The sequence below is a fragment of the Cervus canadensis genome, chromosome 22, assembly GCF_019320065.1.
Source record: "Cervus canadensis isolate Bull #8, Minnesota chromosome 22, ASM1932006v1, whole genome shotgun sequence".
Classification (NCBI taxonomy): Eukaryota; Metazoa; Chordata; class Mammalia; order Artiodactyla; family Cervidae; genus Cervus; species Cervus canadensis.
This window is the reverse complement of record NC_057407.1, coordinates 15,912,718-15,933,043: the sequence shown is the minus strand read 5'-3', so window position 1 is coordinate 15,933,043 and position 20,326 is coordinate 15,912,718. Positions and strand designations below refer to the sequence as shown.

Genomic DNA, 20,326 nt, shown 5'->3' with positions numbered 1-20,326 from the left:
AATGCCTTGTGAAATCCCTTTAGCCTCCCAAAGAAAATTAAGCTAATGGGAGGGCGCCAGGGTAAGGAAACCTCGACTCCCACTCTAAAGCTTAACTTGAAAGATAGTTGATAGTTGCATCCCCTCCACCAAGTGTCATCCCTGTCGCTGGAGCCACCTAACTATTTCCCCGGAGTGCCCGGCAGCTTTCGGAGGAGGGTAACCGGCTAGGGGCATCGGGGACCTGGGATGGAGACGAGAAGCTCAGAGACGGTGGCCTCCGGGGCAGAGGCGCTTGAAAACCCCCAGCGCCCGCACCTTGCCCAGGCCGGGCGCTCTCTGCTGCCCCCCGCGGAGGTGCCCGCGTCCCAGCCCCGGCCCCCCTAGCGGCTCCTCGGGAATGCTGGGAATGTGAGTCAGGGCCGCGGAAAGCGAGCGAGCGAGCGCGCGGAGCGGCGGGGCTGGGGGCGCGGCGGAGCGCAGGTCTGGCTGCGCCCGCGCGAGCGCGCGTCTCGGGACTGCGGCGGGTGCCGCCCCCTCGGCCGTCGGCCCCGCCCGGCCCGGCGCCCGGCCTCGGCCCTGCGAGCGGCGCCCTTCCTCCTTCGCTCGCTCCCTCCCTCCCCGCCCCGCTCCTCCTTCTCCTCCGCCCGCTCCTGCACGCTCGGGCTCCGGCTCTGGCGCCGGCTCCGGCTCCTCCCGGCCGCCCGGGGCCAAGGAGACGTGAGGTTGTAAAAATCCATGTGGGACGGCCCCGGGGCGAGCATCAGAAAGGTGAGACGTCGGGGCCGCGGCCGCTGGGCGCCCGGCTCCCTCGGGGCGGCCGTTCCGGGGCATCCCTCGTGCCGGGTCCCCCTCACTCGTGGGGAGCTGCAATGCGTTATCGGGGGTAGCCGAGGGGTGAACCACCCGCCTCTGCTTGGGCTTGCCGGGGCGGGGGAAAGGATGGGGCGGCCTAAGGGCGGATTTGTCTTGATGTAGAAACCCCCGGATTGGAACAAGTGCACGGCTTCCTCCGGCGCGCGGGCGCTGCTCGCTCGACCCGGCGGCCCGGGCCACCTCCCGCAGTCCCTCCCCGGCAGCCACCCTGACTGCTCTCGCCTTTCTTCTTTTCTGCTCCCCCTTTCTCGCCTGGCTTTCCCCGCTTTTGCCTTGAAGGGTGGGGGTGTTCGCAGGGGCAAGGGTCTCGGGAAATCCCCAGGCAGAACAAAGTAGAGGAACGTGGAGCCCCGGCCCCGGGGGTGGGGTACCTGGCCGCTTCGGTGGGCTCCGAGGGGAGCGTGTTTAAAAAAAAAAAAAAAATCCGTGTCAGGGAAAATGAAGCCGGATTTATTGGCGAGGAGTAGGGGGTGGTGGTCCATGAAAACGAATACGCTGTGAAATTAAACTGAACGACTTGCTTTCTCTCCCCCTTCCCATCTCCGAATTATACAAGAAAAGGGATACTTATAGGGTTGTACCTATTCATTTTATTTTTAAATTATTGTCCGAGCCTTTGAAAGATCATCTTAGGACCGTGAAGATTAAGGGCTGCTTTGGTGCGGGATAATAAAACAGCTCTCGTAAACTCGGATCGGCCCTGCCTTTTAAATTTTGTACTTAAGGGTCTCTTTTCTCCTTGCCTCAGAGGGAGGGTCCCCTCTGTTACGAGCAGATCGATTTTAGGCGGTTACCTGCCTTTGCTGGATGAAAGGCAATTTACTCCCGGAGCGGTGAATTGTCAGCTCCCTCCGTGATTGACAGCCACACCTGCCACTTATGTGGGCAAAACGGGGACCGCTGGAACCTCAAGAGCCAATCAATGCTTGAGAGAGGAGGGCAGTTCCCACTTGTCATGGTTAGTTTCCTGGTTGGCTTTTTAAATCAGTGGTTTTACTTAACCATTGGTTTACACCAGGTATGAGGTTCCAGCTGTGAGAGGCAGACAAGCGGGAAGAAAACTCTTCAAAAATGGGCTCAGAAGCAAGAATGCTTCACTTGTATTTGTCACCCCGTTTTAGTTGTAGTAGTTGGGGATGCTCAGGCCATTGGCTTAGAAATGAAAATGAAATGAGTCTGTATACAGGGTGAAATGGGAGAGTGTGTTGGGGATTAGAAGTGTCAACCGATTTCTCTAGAATTGCAGGCTGCTTTATAAGAGATACCCTTTGCTCCTGAGCTATCTGGAAAAGGGTGTGGCACTCTGTCTCCTGTGGTCCGTCTTGTCCTTGTAAAATCACATTGTTTCTCAATATACAGTACTTAGCTCTTTGCTCTATTGGGGGGATTTATAAAGATACTTTTGAAGCAGGCAAACATGCTTTATTTGAATTACCATGAATAGAAGGGATTCTTTTAGTTTTGATGCTGCAACTCAACTTCTGGAAGTGAAACCTGCCTTCTTCACTTCGTCAAGCCAGATGCTTTCTGGAGGGTAGACGAGTTTGCCTTTAAGGTGAATTTGCTTCTAAGATGAGCCATCTTGTTGGTTTGCGTCTCTGCTTTAATTAAAGCCTTCACAGTTTGGAAGGGTGGTGTGTGGATCGTGATGGAAGCATGGCTTTCACCAGCAAGATTTTCGAGGGTGGATGGATTGTGGGTAGAAGACCAGATCCTTCTCAACTCTGTATTAGTGAATGGCTAATTTTTCAATACTCTTCTCCCTTAATTCAGTGGAAAAATTACCGATTGATCCAGACAGCTGTCACCTTACAGAAGACGTACCTGAATGTGAACATAAAGCTCTGCATTGAGCATATCATGAACAGATTGTGGGCTACAGTATACTGATTAGAATAGTCCTCAGGTAGGAGCCAGGTTTGTCAATTATCATCGTCATCATTATTGCATATGCAAGGACTTTAGGGGTACTTTACATGTATTTTCTTTATTAAATCCTGCAGAGCCCCTATGAGGTGTGTGTGTGTGTGTGTGTGTGTGTGTGTGTTAGTCACTCAATTATGTCTGACTCTTTGTGACCCCATGTACTGTAGTCTGCCAGGCTTCTCTGTCCATGGGATTCTCCAGGTGAGAATGCTGGAGTGGGTTGCCATTTCCTCCTGCAGGGGATCTTCCTGCATTGTGGGCAGATTCTTTACCGTCTGAGCCACCAGGGAAGCACTTATGAGGTAGGTAGGACTATTATTATCCCCAAATTATAGATGAGGAAACAAAAATAAATTAAGTATATCGCTACAGTTTAGTGGGAGAGTGAGAACTTGAGCCCATGTTTCTCTGATCCAGCCCCCATGACCTTGGGCATGGCTTTGAATTCAGATTCTGGCTGTGCAGTCTGCGTGGGTTCAGTATGCAGCGTACTCTTCCAGTTTACATAGGGCTTATTCTGTTGAGTCCACTGTGATATTAATGGTCTTTGCACTGTGCTCTTTGCCTTGCCACTGGAGGAAGGCTCTTTCCTCCACCATCAAGCAAATTAGGTAACTTTGTGTGTTATATATTTCCAGCATGTCAACTCTGGCCTAAGGGAAATTTGGTTTCAAACTTAATGATGACTTCAAAGAAAGTAAAACAAAATAACATGCACGCTCTTCCATCTTCCTTGATACCTTAAGGTTCCAGCTGGAGTTGTGAATAAGTCTTAGTTGAATACATACTCTTGCTATTCAACTGGCTTTATTTTTTCTTCTCTAAAGAATAGGAATTTTATTTTCTTTTCCACTTACAAAGGGATTCTTTTTCATTAGTGATTAAATATAGTTATATTTAAAATTATCCTATTACAACAATATGGCTCTCTTGCTTTTTTATGTAACAAAAGCCACAGACTTTAGCCTTTCAGTGTCTTCTTCCCATTGACAAAACTCAATGGTCATGATTTGCCAAAACAGGTATCCTGAAAAGTGAGTTTAGATGAATGGTATTGGAGTCCACAAATTCACCTCAACAGATAGTCTTTGATTTTGGTAGCATTGACTTTGTACAATTACCATTTTAATTTGTTTTACTAGGACTTCCTTTAATAACCCCTTTTTATCAGCTAATAGCTTAACACGTTGGCTGTCATATGGGAGATCTATCTGCCAGCCAACAGTTGAGTTTTAGCAATGTTTATATTATTCCTTGATACTTTATTGTGATTTTCCTTGTTTTAGAAAGATAGTAGAACAAAAGGAAAACAGAAGCATTGATATTAACTATAATGTAGGTCTCATAAATTTAAAATAGTTGATCCAAAGATAGAAATCATTAGGTGTACCAAAGACAGAGATGCTTCAATCACTTCTTTTTCACGAGAAGAAAAGGAGCAAAATGAATGACTATGTAAGATGTGAAATTATATCAAATGGTAAAAGAAAAATTAGTCACCTTTTGCTGTGTAACAAAACTCCTGGACTTACAGCAACAGGTATTTATTCTCACCCTCGTGAGTCTGTTGGTTGACACTTATTTTCGGCTGATCTAGGTTGGGCTCCCTGCTGTAGCTTGTAGCTTGGATCCTGGGCTGTTCTGGGGCCCAGGCTGAAGGGATAGCAGCTACGTGGGGCATGCTCTTCTCATAGCAGATCAGTGTGTTCAAGAGCCAAGTCAAACTGTACAAGATAGTGTCATTTCCATTAACAGTATTTTTGGATATACCAAGTTAGATGGTGAAGCCCAACATCCATGGTTAAGGGTAGACTCTGCCCCTAGTTGGGGAGAGAATATTTAATGAACTATAATCTGAACTCCTACAATGTGTAAAAAGAATAATTTTTTTTTTTTTTTTTAAGAATTTTGTAATTTTTTTCTTCTCATTCTTGGAGAATGCAGTCTTCATCCCCTCACTCCTACCCCTATTTTTATGACATATAAACATAATATTTTGCATTTCAGGAATATACCATGTTTGATTCTAGAGGATTGACTGTAAAAGCAGATATGAGTATATACATGAATTACTTAAATGATCCAGACACCTACTGTGTTTGAGGGACTGTGCTCAATGGAGTGAGGAGCTCAGGAGTTTTTGTCTGATATGAGTCCTGTTACCATAGAACTTATTAGGAGTAGGTGTCAGGAAACACTTTGTAGATAAAATGGTATTTTCCTGCTTCCTTGAAGCAGTGATAATGTCAGAGATAGAACAGGGGATATAGTGGAAGTGTAAGGTGCACATCTGGATATAATGAGTTATTCCATTTGGCTAGAGGGGTGAATAATAAGGTTATGATAATAATAATAATTATAATAATAGTAATTATAACCTAGCTTTTATTGACCTGTTAACTATGTGCTAGGTGCTCTGCACTCTGCTCAGTACTTTATGTGAAATATATCATTTAATATTGGGATATATTGGTAAATACATCATTTAATATTGGGGTAGACCTACTTTCTGATTGCCTATCTAGTATTCATTCTCTCCTTTCTCACGAAGGAACTCCAGTTTTGTTTGAGATGAGAATATGCCTGTCTCACACTCCCAAACTCTCTTATGTGAAAGGCCACAAAACTCAGGTCTTAATAATGATGCTTTGACCCCTTTTTGCTTCTTGCTGCGGGGAAAATGCCTTGAGGAGCAGCAGCCAACTTCATTAACAAAGATAAGTTGTTGTTGTTCACTTGCTAAGTCATTTCTGACTGTTTGCAATTCCATGGACTACAGCACACCTGGCTCCTCTTTCCTCCATTATCTCCTGCACTTTGCTCAAATTCATATCCGTTTAGTCAGTGATGCTGTCTAACCATCTCATCCTCTGCCACCCCCTTCTCTTTTTACTTTCAGCCTTTCCCAGCATCAGGGTCTTTTCCACTGAGTCGTCTCTTCACATCAAGTGACCAAAGTATTGCAGCTTCAGCTTTAGCATCAGCCCTTCCAATGAATATTCAGGATTTATTTCCTTGAGGATTGACTGGTTTGATCTCCTTGCTGTCCAAGGGACTCTCAAGAGTCTTCTTTCACACCACAATTTGAAAGCATCAGTTCGGTGCTCAGCCTTCTTTATGGTCCAACTCTCACATTTATACATGACTACTGGAAAAACCATAGGTTTGACTGTACAGACCTTTGTTGGCAAAGTGATGTCTCTGCTTTTTAATACGCTGTCTAGGTTTGTCATAGCTTTCTTTCCACGGAGCAAGCATCTTTTAATTTCACGGCTCCAGTCGCTGTTTGCAGTGATTTTGGAGCCTGGGAAAATAAAATTTGTCACTGCTTCCACTTTTCCCCCTTCTATTTGCCATGAAGTGATGGGACCAGATACCATGATCTTAGTTTTTTGAACATTGAGTTTTAAACCAGCTTTTCCACTCTCCTCTTTCACCCTCATCAAGAGACTCTTAGTTCCTCTTCACTTTCTGCCATTAGAGAGGTATCATCTGCAGAGCTGAGATTGTTGATTTTTCTCCCAGCAATCTTGATTCCAGCTCGTGATTCATCCATCCTGGTGTTTTGAGTGATGTACTCTGTGTAGAAGTTAAATAAGCAGGTGACAGTATACAGCCATGTCATACTATATTCTCAATTTTGAACCAGTCAGTTTTTTTCATTTTTGGTTCTAACTGCTGCTTCTTGACTTGTGTGCAGGTTCCTCAGGAGATGGGTAGCATATATTAAACATCACAAAGCTGGAACCTGGAAGGCTGTTGGTTTTGATGACATTGTTGAGCCATAGTATAAGCCTAGACTGCCTTCCCCTGTTAAATCAATACTTCTTATTACTTAAAACAAATAACCTCCTTAGTTTTAAGCCACTATTTGTTACTTGTAGTCAAACATAATCTTCAGGGATACATATAACTTCTCAAGAGCCTCTGCAAATAGATGCTTTCATACCTATTTCAAGGGTGAGAATATGAAAATCAGATTAAGGCATTTGCACAAGCTCTAGGATTCATTACTGAGTCATTTTGACTTTTAGGGCCATCATACTGCCTTTGGCTGGGCAGATAAGTACCACAATAGAGACACTGTTGGAAAAGTAGTTTGGAGTAAAATTGAGGGAGGAAACTGGATTCCAGGCTGAAAAGTTTGAGTTTTATCACTGGGCGAAAGAATACAGTTGGCTCTCAACATATGGAGATTCTGAGTCTGGAGGGTTGACTGTAAGGGACTTGAGCATCCTTGGTTTTTGGTATCCATGGGCATTCTAGGAGTCAGTCTCCTGCAGATACTGAAGGGCCATTGTGTAACATGACTTGACAAAGACAGAGACTGGAGTCTGGAGGACCACTGAGACTTAAGTGATGTCACCCATGCTTTAATGTGAATGAAGTTAGAGGCAAAGCTCAACACAAAGGTGATTTGGGAATTTGAGAAGAAACTGGAACTGCCTGAACACAAATCATAGTTGGCTATTAACATGCTATCCTCTGAGAACAAAACTAAAGTCTTCTGAAGGTTAGTATTAACTTCTACTAACAGTTTCACATTTGCCAGGAAGTAGGGAATGAGTAACGTAGAGAACTGTTAATGGGATGTGAATCATTATTTAGTGCAATAGATGGGGACTTCTACTTGTCTGTACCATTTATTGAACCCTCGATGACCTTGTATGACATGATTTTGATCTGGGTCTGGCTTTATTGCACCAGTTAAAGGTAGCAGAGATGACGGGTAAGGCCAGAGAGTGGTGCAAGAACACAACGAATTCTGTCAGTGGACTTTTTTCCACATCTGCTAAACATTTTGGTGCTTTCTTAGAGGTGGGGTAGGGTCAATTTAACTTCCTGGGCCTCCTTTCCCCCTGTTTCTCTACTTTTTTTAATCTATAAAATAAAGGATTTGGTTTACATTAGTGGTTTTCAAATGTTTTTCAGCTGTAGAAACTTTTGTTTCCTGAATAAAAAGTTATCTGGACCTTCAGTTTAATATAGAAAAAAGCAGAGTTGCTCTGAAAATTCAGGGCCTGGGTTTATGTAGTCTGGGATGTCTTTATGTTGAGGCTGCTGCTCTGAAATGCTCCCTACATGTTCTCTCAGGTCCAGGATTATGTGAATCTTAGAGCTGTCCAGATGTTTTATTGGAGCATCCTCTTTAACAAATCACTTTGTTATTCCACAGCTTGCTGTGTTTTAGTATCATCCTGGGTAGAGATTGGTGATGGACAGGGCGTGCTGCGGTTCATGGGGTCGCAAAGAGTTGGACACGACTGAGCGACTGAACTGAACTGAGGGTAGAGATTGTTAATGTTCACCATGGCTACTTTTTTTCCAGGTATACATTGAAAGTGACTTGTGTTACCTCTATTTCTAGAACACTTAATTTCCAGTGTGAGACCGTCCAATACTCTCTTCTGCTGTGATGATCATGGAAACACCTGTTGAGACGGAGCCTCCATGTGCCACAGTCCCTAAGTCACTAAATGAACAAATCTTCCAGTCAGTTGTCGTTGGACTTGTAATGTTATTATATATTATAGTGAAATAAACCTTTGTTGTTTTAAGCTATTGAGATTTTGTGATTGTTTATGCAGCATTTTAAAAAACTTATCTTTACTAATAGATCATCTTTTAGCAATCTTTAGCATCTTTAGTTTATATGCTAAACTTTATTTAAGTTGCTTTTGAAGTGTCTTCTGGATCAACCAGAGGCCTGGCCAGCTTGTCCTTACTTTGTGCTTAGAAAAATAGAAGGCATCATGTACATTTACTGTCTGGGTAGGTCTCTGTACTCATCAATTTTACGATTTGGAATGTTGTTGTTTAGTCGCTAAGTTGTGTCTGACTCTTTTGCAACCCCATGGACTGTAGGCCGCCAGGCTTTTCTGTCCATGGGATTTCCCAGGCAAGAATACTGCAGTGGGTTGCCATTTCCTTCTCCAGGGGATGTTCCCAACCCAGATATCGAACCTGTGTCTCCTGCATTATAGGTAAATTCTTTACCCCTGAGCCACCAGGGAAGCCCCATGAATTGGAATACTTAACTATGTTTGCTGTCATGTTAGAAAAAAAGTCCAAATAAATATTGTGTAGCACACCTTACTTTAAAAAAAAAAACCATTTAATTTAATGCCCTATTGCTTTTTAAAGTAATAGAACCTCAGTGGCTCGGGGAAGAATGATTATTTTCGGTTACCATAATAATGGCTGCTGTGGATTGAGGGCTCATTCATTGATTTGTGAAATATTTATTGAGCATCTACTATGTGATAGGTACTGAAGGTGTATGGATGAACCATAGATAGTTCCTCACTTGGAGCTTACACTGTAGTTGGGGGTTGTGAATAAGTTTTCTCTGTTCTATGAAGGATACCAGTTATGAGCATTTACTATGTGGTAGGTGCTTTATATTCCTCATCTCACAGTGCCTATAATGGTAGGTATATTATCAGCATTTTATAGGTGAGGAAACTGAGACTCCAAGAATTTGATAACCTGTGAAGGCAAGAGTTTTTGCCTTTTGCTTGGAAGGCAAAGTAATGTCTCTGCTTTTTAATATGCTATCTAGGTTGGTCATAACTTTCCTTCCAAGGAGTAAGCATCTTTTAATTTCATGGCTGAAATCACCATCTGCAGTGATTTTGGAGCCCAAAAAAATAAAGCCTGACACTGCTTCTACTGTTTCCCCATCTATTTGCCATGAAGTGATGGGACCAAATGCCATGATCTTAGTTTTCTGAATGTTGAGCTTTAAGCCAACTTTTTCACTCTCCTCTTTCACTTTCATCAAGAGGCTTTTTAGTCTAGTGAAGGCTATGGTTTTTCCAGTGGTCATGTATGGATGTGAGAGTTGGGCTGTGAAGAGAGCTGAGTGCCGAAAAATTGATGCTTTTGAACTGTGGTATTGGAGAAGACTCTTGAGAGTCCCTTGGACTGCAAGGAGATCCAACCAGTCCATCCTAAGGGAGATCAGTCCTGGGTGTTCATTGGAAGGACTGATCCTGAAGCTGAAACTCCAATACTTTGGCCACCTCATGCGAAGAGTTGACTCATTGGAAAAGACCCTGATGCTGGGAAGGATTGGGGGCAGGAGGAGAAGGGGACAACAGAGGATGAGATGGCTAGACGGCATCACCGACTTGATGGACATGAGTTTGAGTAAACTCTGGGAGTTTGTGACAGACAGGGAAGCCTGGCATGCTGCGATTCATGAGGTCACAGTCGGACATGACTGAGCGGCTGAACTGAACTGAATTGAACTGGAAGGCAAAGTGTTTATTTGCACTTTAACCCCCAGTGCTTAGAAGAATCTTTGACACATTGTAGTTGCTAAATAAGTATTTGTTGATTAAATAAATGATCAGAGGAACTTGCTTAAAGTTCATGCCATGGGAAAGCCAGAACTTGAACCCACATCTGCCTGACTCTCAGGCTGTTGAATTATCATTGGGTGTAGTAGGAAAGTGTTTTCACATGGTAACAACAGAAGCAACCACTGAGCCCTACCAATGTCAATGCAAAAGGCACCAGCAAGAGCCAGATTGTCTCTTTTTTATGGCTAGGGCCAAGTTCTCTGCATGAATCGCTACTCACTCTGTCTCAACTGGGGAAATTCGAGGCCACTCTCTCACTGACTTAATTGCTGGTGTAATTGGTCACCCCTCTCTTGGGCCAGTTCAACTTCTGCTCTAGCTGGATTTCCTTAGCACTTGACTGGCCCTGCTTCCCAGGACGGTGCCTCAAGTTCTGCTTTTAACATCTTGCACATCCCTTCTCCACTTTCATTTTTCAGATGTGTTGCTTTGAAGTTCCAGGAAATCTGTAGTTGCTGGCATCTAGTGGGCACTCAACAAAATTAAAAGAGAGAGAGAGAGAGAAGAAAAGAAAGGCAGCCAGCACTTTTAGGAAGGAACTAAGTGATGACTTTTTCCTGGAAGTTAGTGGTGAGGTTGCAGCTCCAGCAGATGGGGAGGATGGGTTGGGTTGCTAAGTATATCTGGGGTAGGTACACCTGTCGATGGAAGTCCAGTGGCAACATTCATAGATGCCTTATACCAGAAGCTCTTTCTGGGGTAGGTACACCTGTAGATGGGAGGCCAGTGGCAACATTGATAGATACCTTATACCAGCAGCTCTCTCTGGGGTAGGTACACCTATAGATGGAAGGTCACTGGCAATGTTCATAGATGCCTTATCCCAGCTTTCTCTGGGCTAAGTACACCTATAGATAGAAGGCCAGTGGCAATGTTCACTGATGCCTTATACCAGATTTCTCTGGGCTAAGCCTATAGATGAAAGGCCAGTGGCAATGTTTATAGATGCTTTATACCAGCAGTTTTATTTGGCTGTGTTTTCTTCAGATTCTATATTTTGCTCTCTTACTTCTCCTGTGTATGTGCAGTGTGTGCACGCACATCTGTGTATGCATGGGAGTCTAATAACATTCCATCTTTCTTCCTGCCTTGCAGCTATCCACCCCTAAAGGTAGTTGTCATTCTGTGATTTGAGAATATGAATGAATCAGAGGCAGCAAAGTGCCTTCCCCTCTAAGTGTATTAAGAACACACTATTAATTCAAGGCAACTTCTTAGTGGTTCAGAAGACAAGAGCTTGAATGGGAATTGAGCAGTGTGTTCTTTAAGAATACACTCAGATCCTTCTGCAAACTGAGAGGCTTCCCCTTAAAACAGTATGGCTAATTATAGCAAGAAAGGGCAGGGTTTTATGTAAGGAATTATACCAACTTGTGCTCAGTAGTTACTAGTTCTATGTAGCAGATTTCTCTAAAACAAGGTGAGTGTGAAGGATGGGAAGTACATCCTCTTGTGGGCCCAGGGTGATTGAAAGTAGGGCCCCAAGGTGATTTGGAGTCTGGGGGCTGCTCTAAGGGTGGAGAATAACACTCTAAAAGTGGAAGGCTGAGTGGTTCTGCAAGATGTGAGATTGGGCTGATATCTAGTTATATTCTTGGTCAAACTGGTGTAGATGCCAAACTCCTACCACGATGGCTTTCTTGTTCCTGTTTTAAGGCACATTAGCCATTCTGCCTTCCTGCCAGCTGGCTCCAAGCCAACTGCCATCCCTGGAGAAGCAAGGCTCTGGTTAAAAGGGCAGGATCCTAGTGGAACAGTGTTGTTGATCCTTTCCCATGTTTAGCTCTCAGCAGAGGGCTTTAGATGTGTTTTCTTTCCTCCTGATGTTTGTTTTTTGAATTTTGAATTTTACCCTTTTGGGTGAAATTCCCAAATTCCCTCTACACTCTCCCCCACCCCATTTTGATTCTCTAGCCATCTTGTGTCTGAAACTTCTCCATGGTGGGATGCAGGAGGTTGGGTAGCAAATGTGGTGAAAGCTTGGCCTTCTTAGAAGCTCATTGAAATAGACCCTGTTAGATGCTGGGTGAATACAAAAGCCCCCGAGTTTCAGTAACTGCTGTTCATCAGGCTCGCAAGCATGGAGCAGTTAGTAGGGGTGCGTAAGGAAAATTCTTTCCTTTCTTGTTAAGTCTGAGAAAGAACTATCTTCATACACAGACTTTGAATACGTTGACACGACATCCTTAAAATCAGCAATGTGAATAGTTACTTAGAATAACTTCAGAGCAGTTGGATATAGAGATGTAAGCCCTGACCTGTGAGTCAAGAGACCTAAATTCTATTCCTGGCTTTACCACTAGCTTTCTACTTATTTTTCTGTTTCTTGATATATATCAGAATCATCTGGCCCTTCTCCAGGTCTAGAATTTTTTTTTTTTACAGCAGATTTTTATGCAAAGGATCAACTAAGTAACTGTAATTTTATTAATGATTTTATCCTGCAAAACAAAAATGGCCAGTATGCTTTCATGATGGACTTTAATAAGAATTAAGCCATTATATTATATATTCACTCTATCTGTGTGTCCTTGCTTCTTGCCAGCTCTCTGCTGGCACAGGGGATGCAGCCGTACAGAGCAGGTGATTTTGAGGGGCTCAAGGATTATAGCCTTTAGTGGAGCACTAAGCGAGTAAGCAGGCTACTGGGGTGGGAGCTCTTATGGGGGAATACCCAGGCTGTCTTCCTCCAGGAGAACTGAGGAGATTGATGGATGAATGATGGAGGGAGGCGTCTAGAAGAAGGTTAACACCTGAGGTGAGATAGAACAGTAAGTGGAATTAGCTGGTGTGGACTTGGGTTTTGATGGTACAGTAACAGAGGAAAGAGTCCAGATCCAAAGATAAACAAGAAAATGGAAGTTTGGGGGCTTGGGGATATTAAAGTAGACCTGTGGAGCTGGAAATTAGCTTGGCTTGGGGTGGCGGCTGGTGAGAGAGGCCAGGAAGAGTAACAAGCATGAAGATGCTGTGATCTACTAAAGGAGAGAAAGTTCAAGCTTAACCAACAAAGGGTTTCAGTAGGGGACTGACACAATCAGAGATGCTGAATTCTCTTTATTCTTCTTTGATCTGCTTCCGTGGCAATAGCTGCCTGCTTCTGGTTTTGGTGGGAGTATGGAATTTGACACTGGGTATTAGGATGACCTGGAAAATAATGAAAAGATTATGAATATGGTCCTGGGAATCCTAGCAGTGTCCATTCTGATTTCATTGACCAAACACACTTTCTGCAGCCTTAATGACTTTAAAAGACCATTTTCCAGGTGAAGATGCTCCTGATAAAAGATCCATAGTGGGATTCCATACTGCTTGTTGTTTTTGAGCATCTCTGTGGATGTTGTGTGGGACCAGGTTCTTTTCAGTGAGTTTTGAGCAGAGCACAGAGTATAGATCTTGTTGTAAAATGTTTGCAGTTAATGGGTGCAATTAAATGGAATTTGTTAGACCAATCAAGAGAAATAGTTGAAGTAACTCAGTGTACGGCTTCTGAAAGTGGTGTGAGAAAGCTCATGAGTGAAAATGGTTTGATTATTCTGTGAGATGTGCAAGACTGAGAGTTATGCACTGAAATTGTTTTTGGTGTGCCATATATCTCTGCGGCCTATGACTTTACTTCTGTATGATTTTTGTACTCTAGATGGTAGCATAATAAACTGCCTTTCATATATTAATCTTGACTTCTGTGCTTCAGCTTGTAAATCAACATTTGAGCTGCTATATCATGGCCTTACCTGCTAAAAAATAGTTTTATAGAGTTGATCAAAAAGTTTGTTCAGGTAAAAACCCTTGGTCAACCCAATATTTCAACAACATCACCATGTTTGCATAGCAGAGTGTAATCATTTGAGTGTTCCTTTAATCTTCCCATTATTTTATAAAAGTAAGTGGAAATGGAAAAATAGACAGTAATAAGGTGAGAAATATGAGCCTCATAAACATAATGTAATTGAGGCAAAGTTAGACACTATTGAAAATGCCCAATATAGATGTTGTGTACTCAGTCAGATGCTGTGGACTTATGGTGACCAACTCTTTATAGTTATGAGGGATAAGAAAGAAGATACAGGCTATGGACATGGGGAATTTTGGAAAAAAACTTTGTGAATAATGATAAAGATCAAGATGTAACTTGGGATTTTGTCACTTATTGGTTTTGGAGAACAGAGCTTCCCTTTTTAACATAACTGTTGTCAACTTTTGTTTGTTCAGTTTTAAAATACATATATATTAAGAAAGTATTTTCTGCAAAAGTAATAGACAGAAATTGAACTCCTCAGTCTTATGTAGAAAAGTCCACCAGAGTCGCTAGTTTATTCCTTTGGTTTGCTTAGAGGCATTGTTGGTCATAGTGTTTAACAAAATTCACTGTATTTTGGCAAACCAGTAAAGATAAACCAAAGAAAATACAATGGACCTAGCAAAGGATATACCTCAGTGGATTTTCATGATTCCATGGTACACTGTGGAACAGAAAAAGGCTAAATACATTTTAGTCCTCATCATATGCCTTAGTGATGCCAAGATGGTATATTTGTAGCCAAAGAGAAAGATGGGTAAGAATTAAGGTTTGTATACAATTAAACCCACAGACCTCTGGTTCCCCTGGTCAGGAGGGTATGATGATGATCTGTCTGCCTTGGAAGAGCTGACTGATATTTGGGAGCTTGTTTAATTTCCCTCGTGGGCTCCACCCACTTCTAAGCAAAGAATTGTGTTGGGTGCAAAATTCCATTTCCTTTTCATGCTTCTTGTGGTTAAATGATGAATGTGAAATCATGGGAGGTGTTAAGCAGATAGAAGATGGGAAAGAATAACTCTTGGATTTCTAGTCTCTTCCTGAAACTGAGAGAGACAGTTTATCAAAATGGCAGATAACTATTGGGCCAGAAGTTCAAAAACCCATCTTGAGTACCTTCTATGTGTCAGACATTGTGCTAATCAAGAATTATCTCTCTTAATCTTGGCAGTACTTCCATGATCCAAGTATTATTTCTCAAAATGAGGAAATTAGCACTTAGAGAAGTTAAGAAACTTGCCTGTGTGTCTTAGTTTAGCTTCTCCCAGAAAGAGAGAAGCTTTCTAGAATACTTATCTTGGTGTTCTAGTACAAGTAATTGTTTGTACACACAGGGAATACCAGTAGGTGAACATGAATATAATAAGATAGGAAGGAGAAGGCAGCCGATAGCTGGGACGTTATTCACTAAGTTACTACAGTGAAGACTGGAGTTTAACCTTACAAGGAAACTCTGAAGAATACTGTAAAATGCTTGCCTCCATATGATCTCATGTGAGGGTTGAGGAAACAGGGGTGTATAACCACCAACTTCTGACAGTTGTTTTTTCTTTCCTTTTAGAGAATTTATTATTATTACTATATTTTATTGTGGTAAAATACACATAATGTTTATCATTTAAACCATCTTTAAGGGTCCAGTTCTCTCATATTAAGTACATTCACAGTATTGTGTAATTATAACCACTCTCTATCTCCAGAATTTTTTTTATCATCGCAAACTGAAACTCTGTGCCCATTAAACAATGACTCCCCATTGCCTCCTGCCCCTAGCCCTTGGCAACCTCTATTCTACTGTCTGCCTGTATGAATTTGATTATTCTAGTTACCTTCTATAAGTAGAATCATACAATATTTGTCTTTTTGTGTCTGGCTTACATCTCTTAGCATAATGTTTTCAAGACTCATCCATGCTGTGGCATGTATTGAAGTTTCCTTTCTTTTTAAGGATAAATGATAGTCCATTGTATTTATAGACCATATTTTGTTTACCTGTCGATGGACATTTGGTTTGTTTCTACATTTTTGCTATTATGAGTAATGTATCTATGAACATTAGGGTATAGATATTTGTCAGTTTTTTTAAAAAATAATTTTATTTATTTATTTTTGGTTCTGCTGGTTCTTCGTTCCTGTGCAGTTCTTTCTCTAGATTTGACAAGTGGGGGCTACTCTCTAGCTGCGATGTGCAGACTTCTCTTTGCAGTGGCTTCTCTTGTTGCAGAGCACAGGCTCTAGGGCACTCAGGCTTCAGTAGTTGCGGCTCCAGGCTGTCGAGTACAGGCTCAATAGTTACGGGACATGGACTTAGTTGCTCTGCAGCATGTTGGATCATCCTGGATTAGGGATTGAGCCCATGTCTCCTGCATTGGCAGGCAGATTCTTTACCACTGAGCAACTAGGGAAGCCCCTGTCAATTGTTTTTAAGAGTGGTTAATTGCTTGGCGCTTACATCCCACCTCTTGCAAAAGTAGAATAGTTTTCCAGGGTTCAAAAGAGTCCCTCAGCAGAGATGCTGATATTGGCTGTGTGAAGTCCTTTGGGGCACTCTAAAATGTTCAAGTCAGAGGGATGTTAGTGGGGCACTTAAGAGCATTTGTTACAAGGTCTTTACCCAAGTAAGTAGAAAAGCTAGAATTTGAACTCTGGACTCTTGACTCAAAGCCCGTGCTTTTAACTGCTCTATGCTGAGTGCTGTTATAAGTGTAACAGTACTGAGATTTGAAGATGAATGAGATGTGGTTATTGCCTTCAAGCACCTATCAGAGTTGAATCATCTGTTTTGCAAAATGCTGCAGGGAAGACAGTGGCATCATATGGAGCAATTTCGAACTCACAGATCCATTGTAATTGGGATCACAGGTAGCAGATGTATGGGTCCCCTTTCTCCTGACATCCAGTGGGGATGCATTCCTGGGCCAGGCATGACTGGACTCTTCATGGGGCTCTGCTTCGGGACAGGCGCTCACACATGTGTTGACTGCTGGAGTCATGAGTTTCCTCCCATGCCCATTGATGCAACTACATTACCTCAGCAGGATTTATCCTCCTTTGAGCCTTTCTAATAATTATCTTCATCTTGATGTCCAAGCATGAGGAGCACCTATTTGTTAGGGAAGAAATCAAGGCCCCAAAATTATAAAGAGAATATATTTAGAGGCAGTTAAAATGGTTGATTCTGTGTATCTGTCTGAAAAAAGCATCATTTACAAATGCTTTGCATTTATCTAGAGATCTAACATGAGACATTTTGTCTCTGAAAAGATGACATTAGATCAGTACTGTGGCAAAAGGAGGAAAGAAATGAGAGATCAATCAGTGAGGAAATGCTATTCTGTATTTTAACCTAAATACTAAATATTTTGGTTGAGTACTGCATTTGTGGGAACTGGGTGTATTAGTCAGATATTGTCAAGTTACACTGAGATAGCAACTCCGCATCACAGTGGCTTGCTTCTGTCTCTTGGGTACTGCATGGTTCTACCCCACATTGTCTTTATTCTGGGGCTCAAGCTGAAGGCGTGGTCCCTTCCTTGGAGGAGCTCTTCTCATGGTTCAGTTCAGTTGCTCAGTCATGTCTGACTCTTTGTGACCCCGTGGACTGCAGCACGCCAGGCTTCCCTGTCCATCACCAGCTCCCAGAGCTTACTGAAACTCATGTCCATCGAGTTGGTGATGCCACCCAACCATCTCATCCTCTGTTGTCCCCTTCACCTCCTGCCTTCAATCTTTCCCAGCATCAGAGTCTTTCCCAGTGAGTCAGTTCTTCGCATCAGGTGGCCAGAGTATTGGAGTTTCAGCTTCAGCATCAGTCCTTCCAATGAATATTCAGGACTGGTTTCCTTTAGGATGGACTGGTTGGATCTTCTTTCAGTCCAAGGGACCCTCAAGAGTCTTCTCCAACACCACAGTTCAAAATCATCAATTCTTCGGTGCTCAGCTTTCTTCACAGTTCAGCTTCTCAGCCTTTTGGCTAATATCAAGTGTGTTCTCATGGTAGAGAAGAAAAAAACAATGGTTTACTCACAAGATGGCTCTTATAGCTTCTATTTGGATGTGGCATGTGTGATTTCAGCTCACATTACATTCTACAGAACCAGTCACATGGCCAGGCCTTGTGTCAGTAGGGTAGGAAAGATTCCCCCTCAAAGGGAGGGAGAGACTCTAGAGATGAACTGACTAGAGAGGGACAGTGACTGCTTTGAACAAATGAGGCATTTTGCTGCACTGGCTAAAATTTTATCTCATGTGCAAATTGCTTAGTAGCATTTTAAACCATCTAATCTTTTTAGATCCCTTGCAACATATTTAATATTGCTTTTCTTCTTTTACTCATAAGGAAGAAACATACTGTGCATAATGGTCTAGTTCTCTTCCCAGGATCCATGTAAAACCACCTATGTAGCCAGTATTATTTTTCCTAATAATTGAAGCAATTGTTATTGTCTTTTCAAGAACTGATCATAGAGATTGAAGGGAACATGGAGACTCAGAATCTGAATGCTGTTTATAGTCATTTGTGAAATGAATAGAGAACAAAGGACTAATTATTGACAACATGATGATCATCCTTTAAGAAATCAATACAATGTGTCTGTAGTTAATATTGACGATGATGAGGGTTGTTGTACTGATATTTATCAAGTCTCAGGCACTGAGCACTTACACTTTCTCTGATTTAGTCATGACTCACTTTCTTTTTGTGAAGTAGCTCTTGTTACTCCTGAGGTCATTGCTACTTACTGAAGTACTTACTAGGGCTCAGAGAGGTTTGTTAACTAACTCAGGGTTAAAGAGATTATAAGTATGAGTTTCAGGACTCAAGCCTGGTGTATGTTTAATCACTTAACCAAGGTTTCTCAAAGTTAGATGAGATCCCTTTTAAAGAAAGTCATTTCTTGTAGAACTCCAGGGTTGACTTAAGTTATTGTTATTGTAATGACACCTTTAATGGTATAAGCATAAAACTGGTAAGGTTTTTTTTCTAAGCTCCTACATCTTTATAAAACTTAAATCAATTTAGAAATTAAGTACACTTCATGTTGCTAATTCAAATTAACAACATTAATTTAACCACATTAACTAAATTGCTGCTTATAACTAGAATATGATGCCAACTATTCTGGGCGGGCTCCTTGGCAGTCATCTGGTCTACCCTGCTGTGTGCTGAGTGATGACTCAATTCTCCCACCATATTCACAATATCTAACTTGTGTGAAACTTTGCTTCATGCTGAGGAACTTGACATCCCTTACCTTTCACTGGGTAAGGACACATCATTTGGATTTACAAGTCCATCTTCTTTCTTTCCCTTTGATCCATGGTGATTCCTTAGGGTATAGCTTGTTGCTCAGATACGATGGGCACGGCTGCTGTGATGATCAAGAATATCCTTCCATTATTGATTTTTAGATTATTGAAATAAAAACAGCCTTAAGTTCTCAGGAGATTTGTAAATTCTTTAATATATACAACTATGGATCTGCTCCCTCCTTCTTAGTTTTTGCTCAGGTTAAAAACTGGATTTTCTCTCTCTGGTACTATCCTGTCTTTCTTTTATAGGACTTTCTCCATATGAGACCACACCCTGTCACTACCTGAAAGGTTCTCTCATCTATTTCCAATGCTCACAGTGCCTGGCAGCCTTTCACAGTAACTGGAGTTTCTTATGTAAACCTGAATAAAGGGGCTATGGTTCCCTTTTGAAATGGAGGAATTTGAGTTTCCTGAAGATCAGAAATCATATTACAGATTTGCTCTTGAAATATCTGTTGAATAGATTTAAACTATGCTCTGTAATTTCCCTTTTAATCTATTTTGTTAGATAAGTCTATGCTTGTCTATGCACTAAGAGTTTTAACTTGATGACTTAATGCAGTTACTGACTTATTCATTACAATTTCACTTTTTAGAGTGGTTACTGAATACTATTAAACACTCTGAACTTGGGTCTGCTGAATCATCATGTGACTCCTCTATGATGATCAATCATATTTTTCAGAGACCCCAGAGTTAGCATATAACATTTTTTCTGTATCTTTTTTCCAGAATACATAGATGAATGCTTGTCTCATCTGCCCATTTAAGTCGTTTCCCATCCCTTGCTATTGATTGTGGATTTTTTAATAGTTTACAATTTTTGCTAAAAATGTTCCTTGTGTATGTGATTATGTGTATATTCTTTTCTAGTAAAAGACTATTTAGACATAATCCTTACATGTTGATTTTAAATGTAGAAAATCTTTGTGTGATTGGATGTTTAGGGGCAAAGAGGTAGAGTTCTTATTCGTCTACCTTTCTGTCATTTTCTCTGAAACATCTATTAGTTGACAGATTGAGGATTTTTTTTAGTGTAAGACCCAATAATTCCTGAAATATT

The 20,326-nt window shown here is 41.9% G+C and overlaps 1 protein-coding gene across 1 annotated transcript in view; it reads left to right on the top strand.

Moving 5' to 3' along the window:
- Positions 1–546: 546 nt before the first annotated feature.
- ERC2 (ELKS/RAB6-interacting/CAST family member 2) overlaps positions 547–20,326 on the top strand; it is a 999,532-nt gene continuing 979,752 nt past the window's right edge. The window contains exon 1 of the mRNA XM_043441970.1: positions 547–750. The gene's annotated coding sequence lies outside the window, so the exon portion shown is untranslated. The remainder of the gene's footprint in view (positions 751–20,326) is intronic.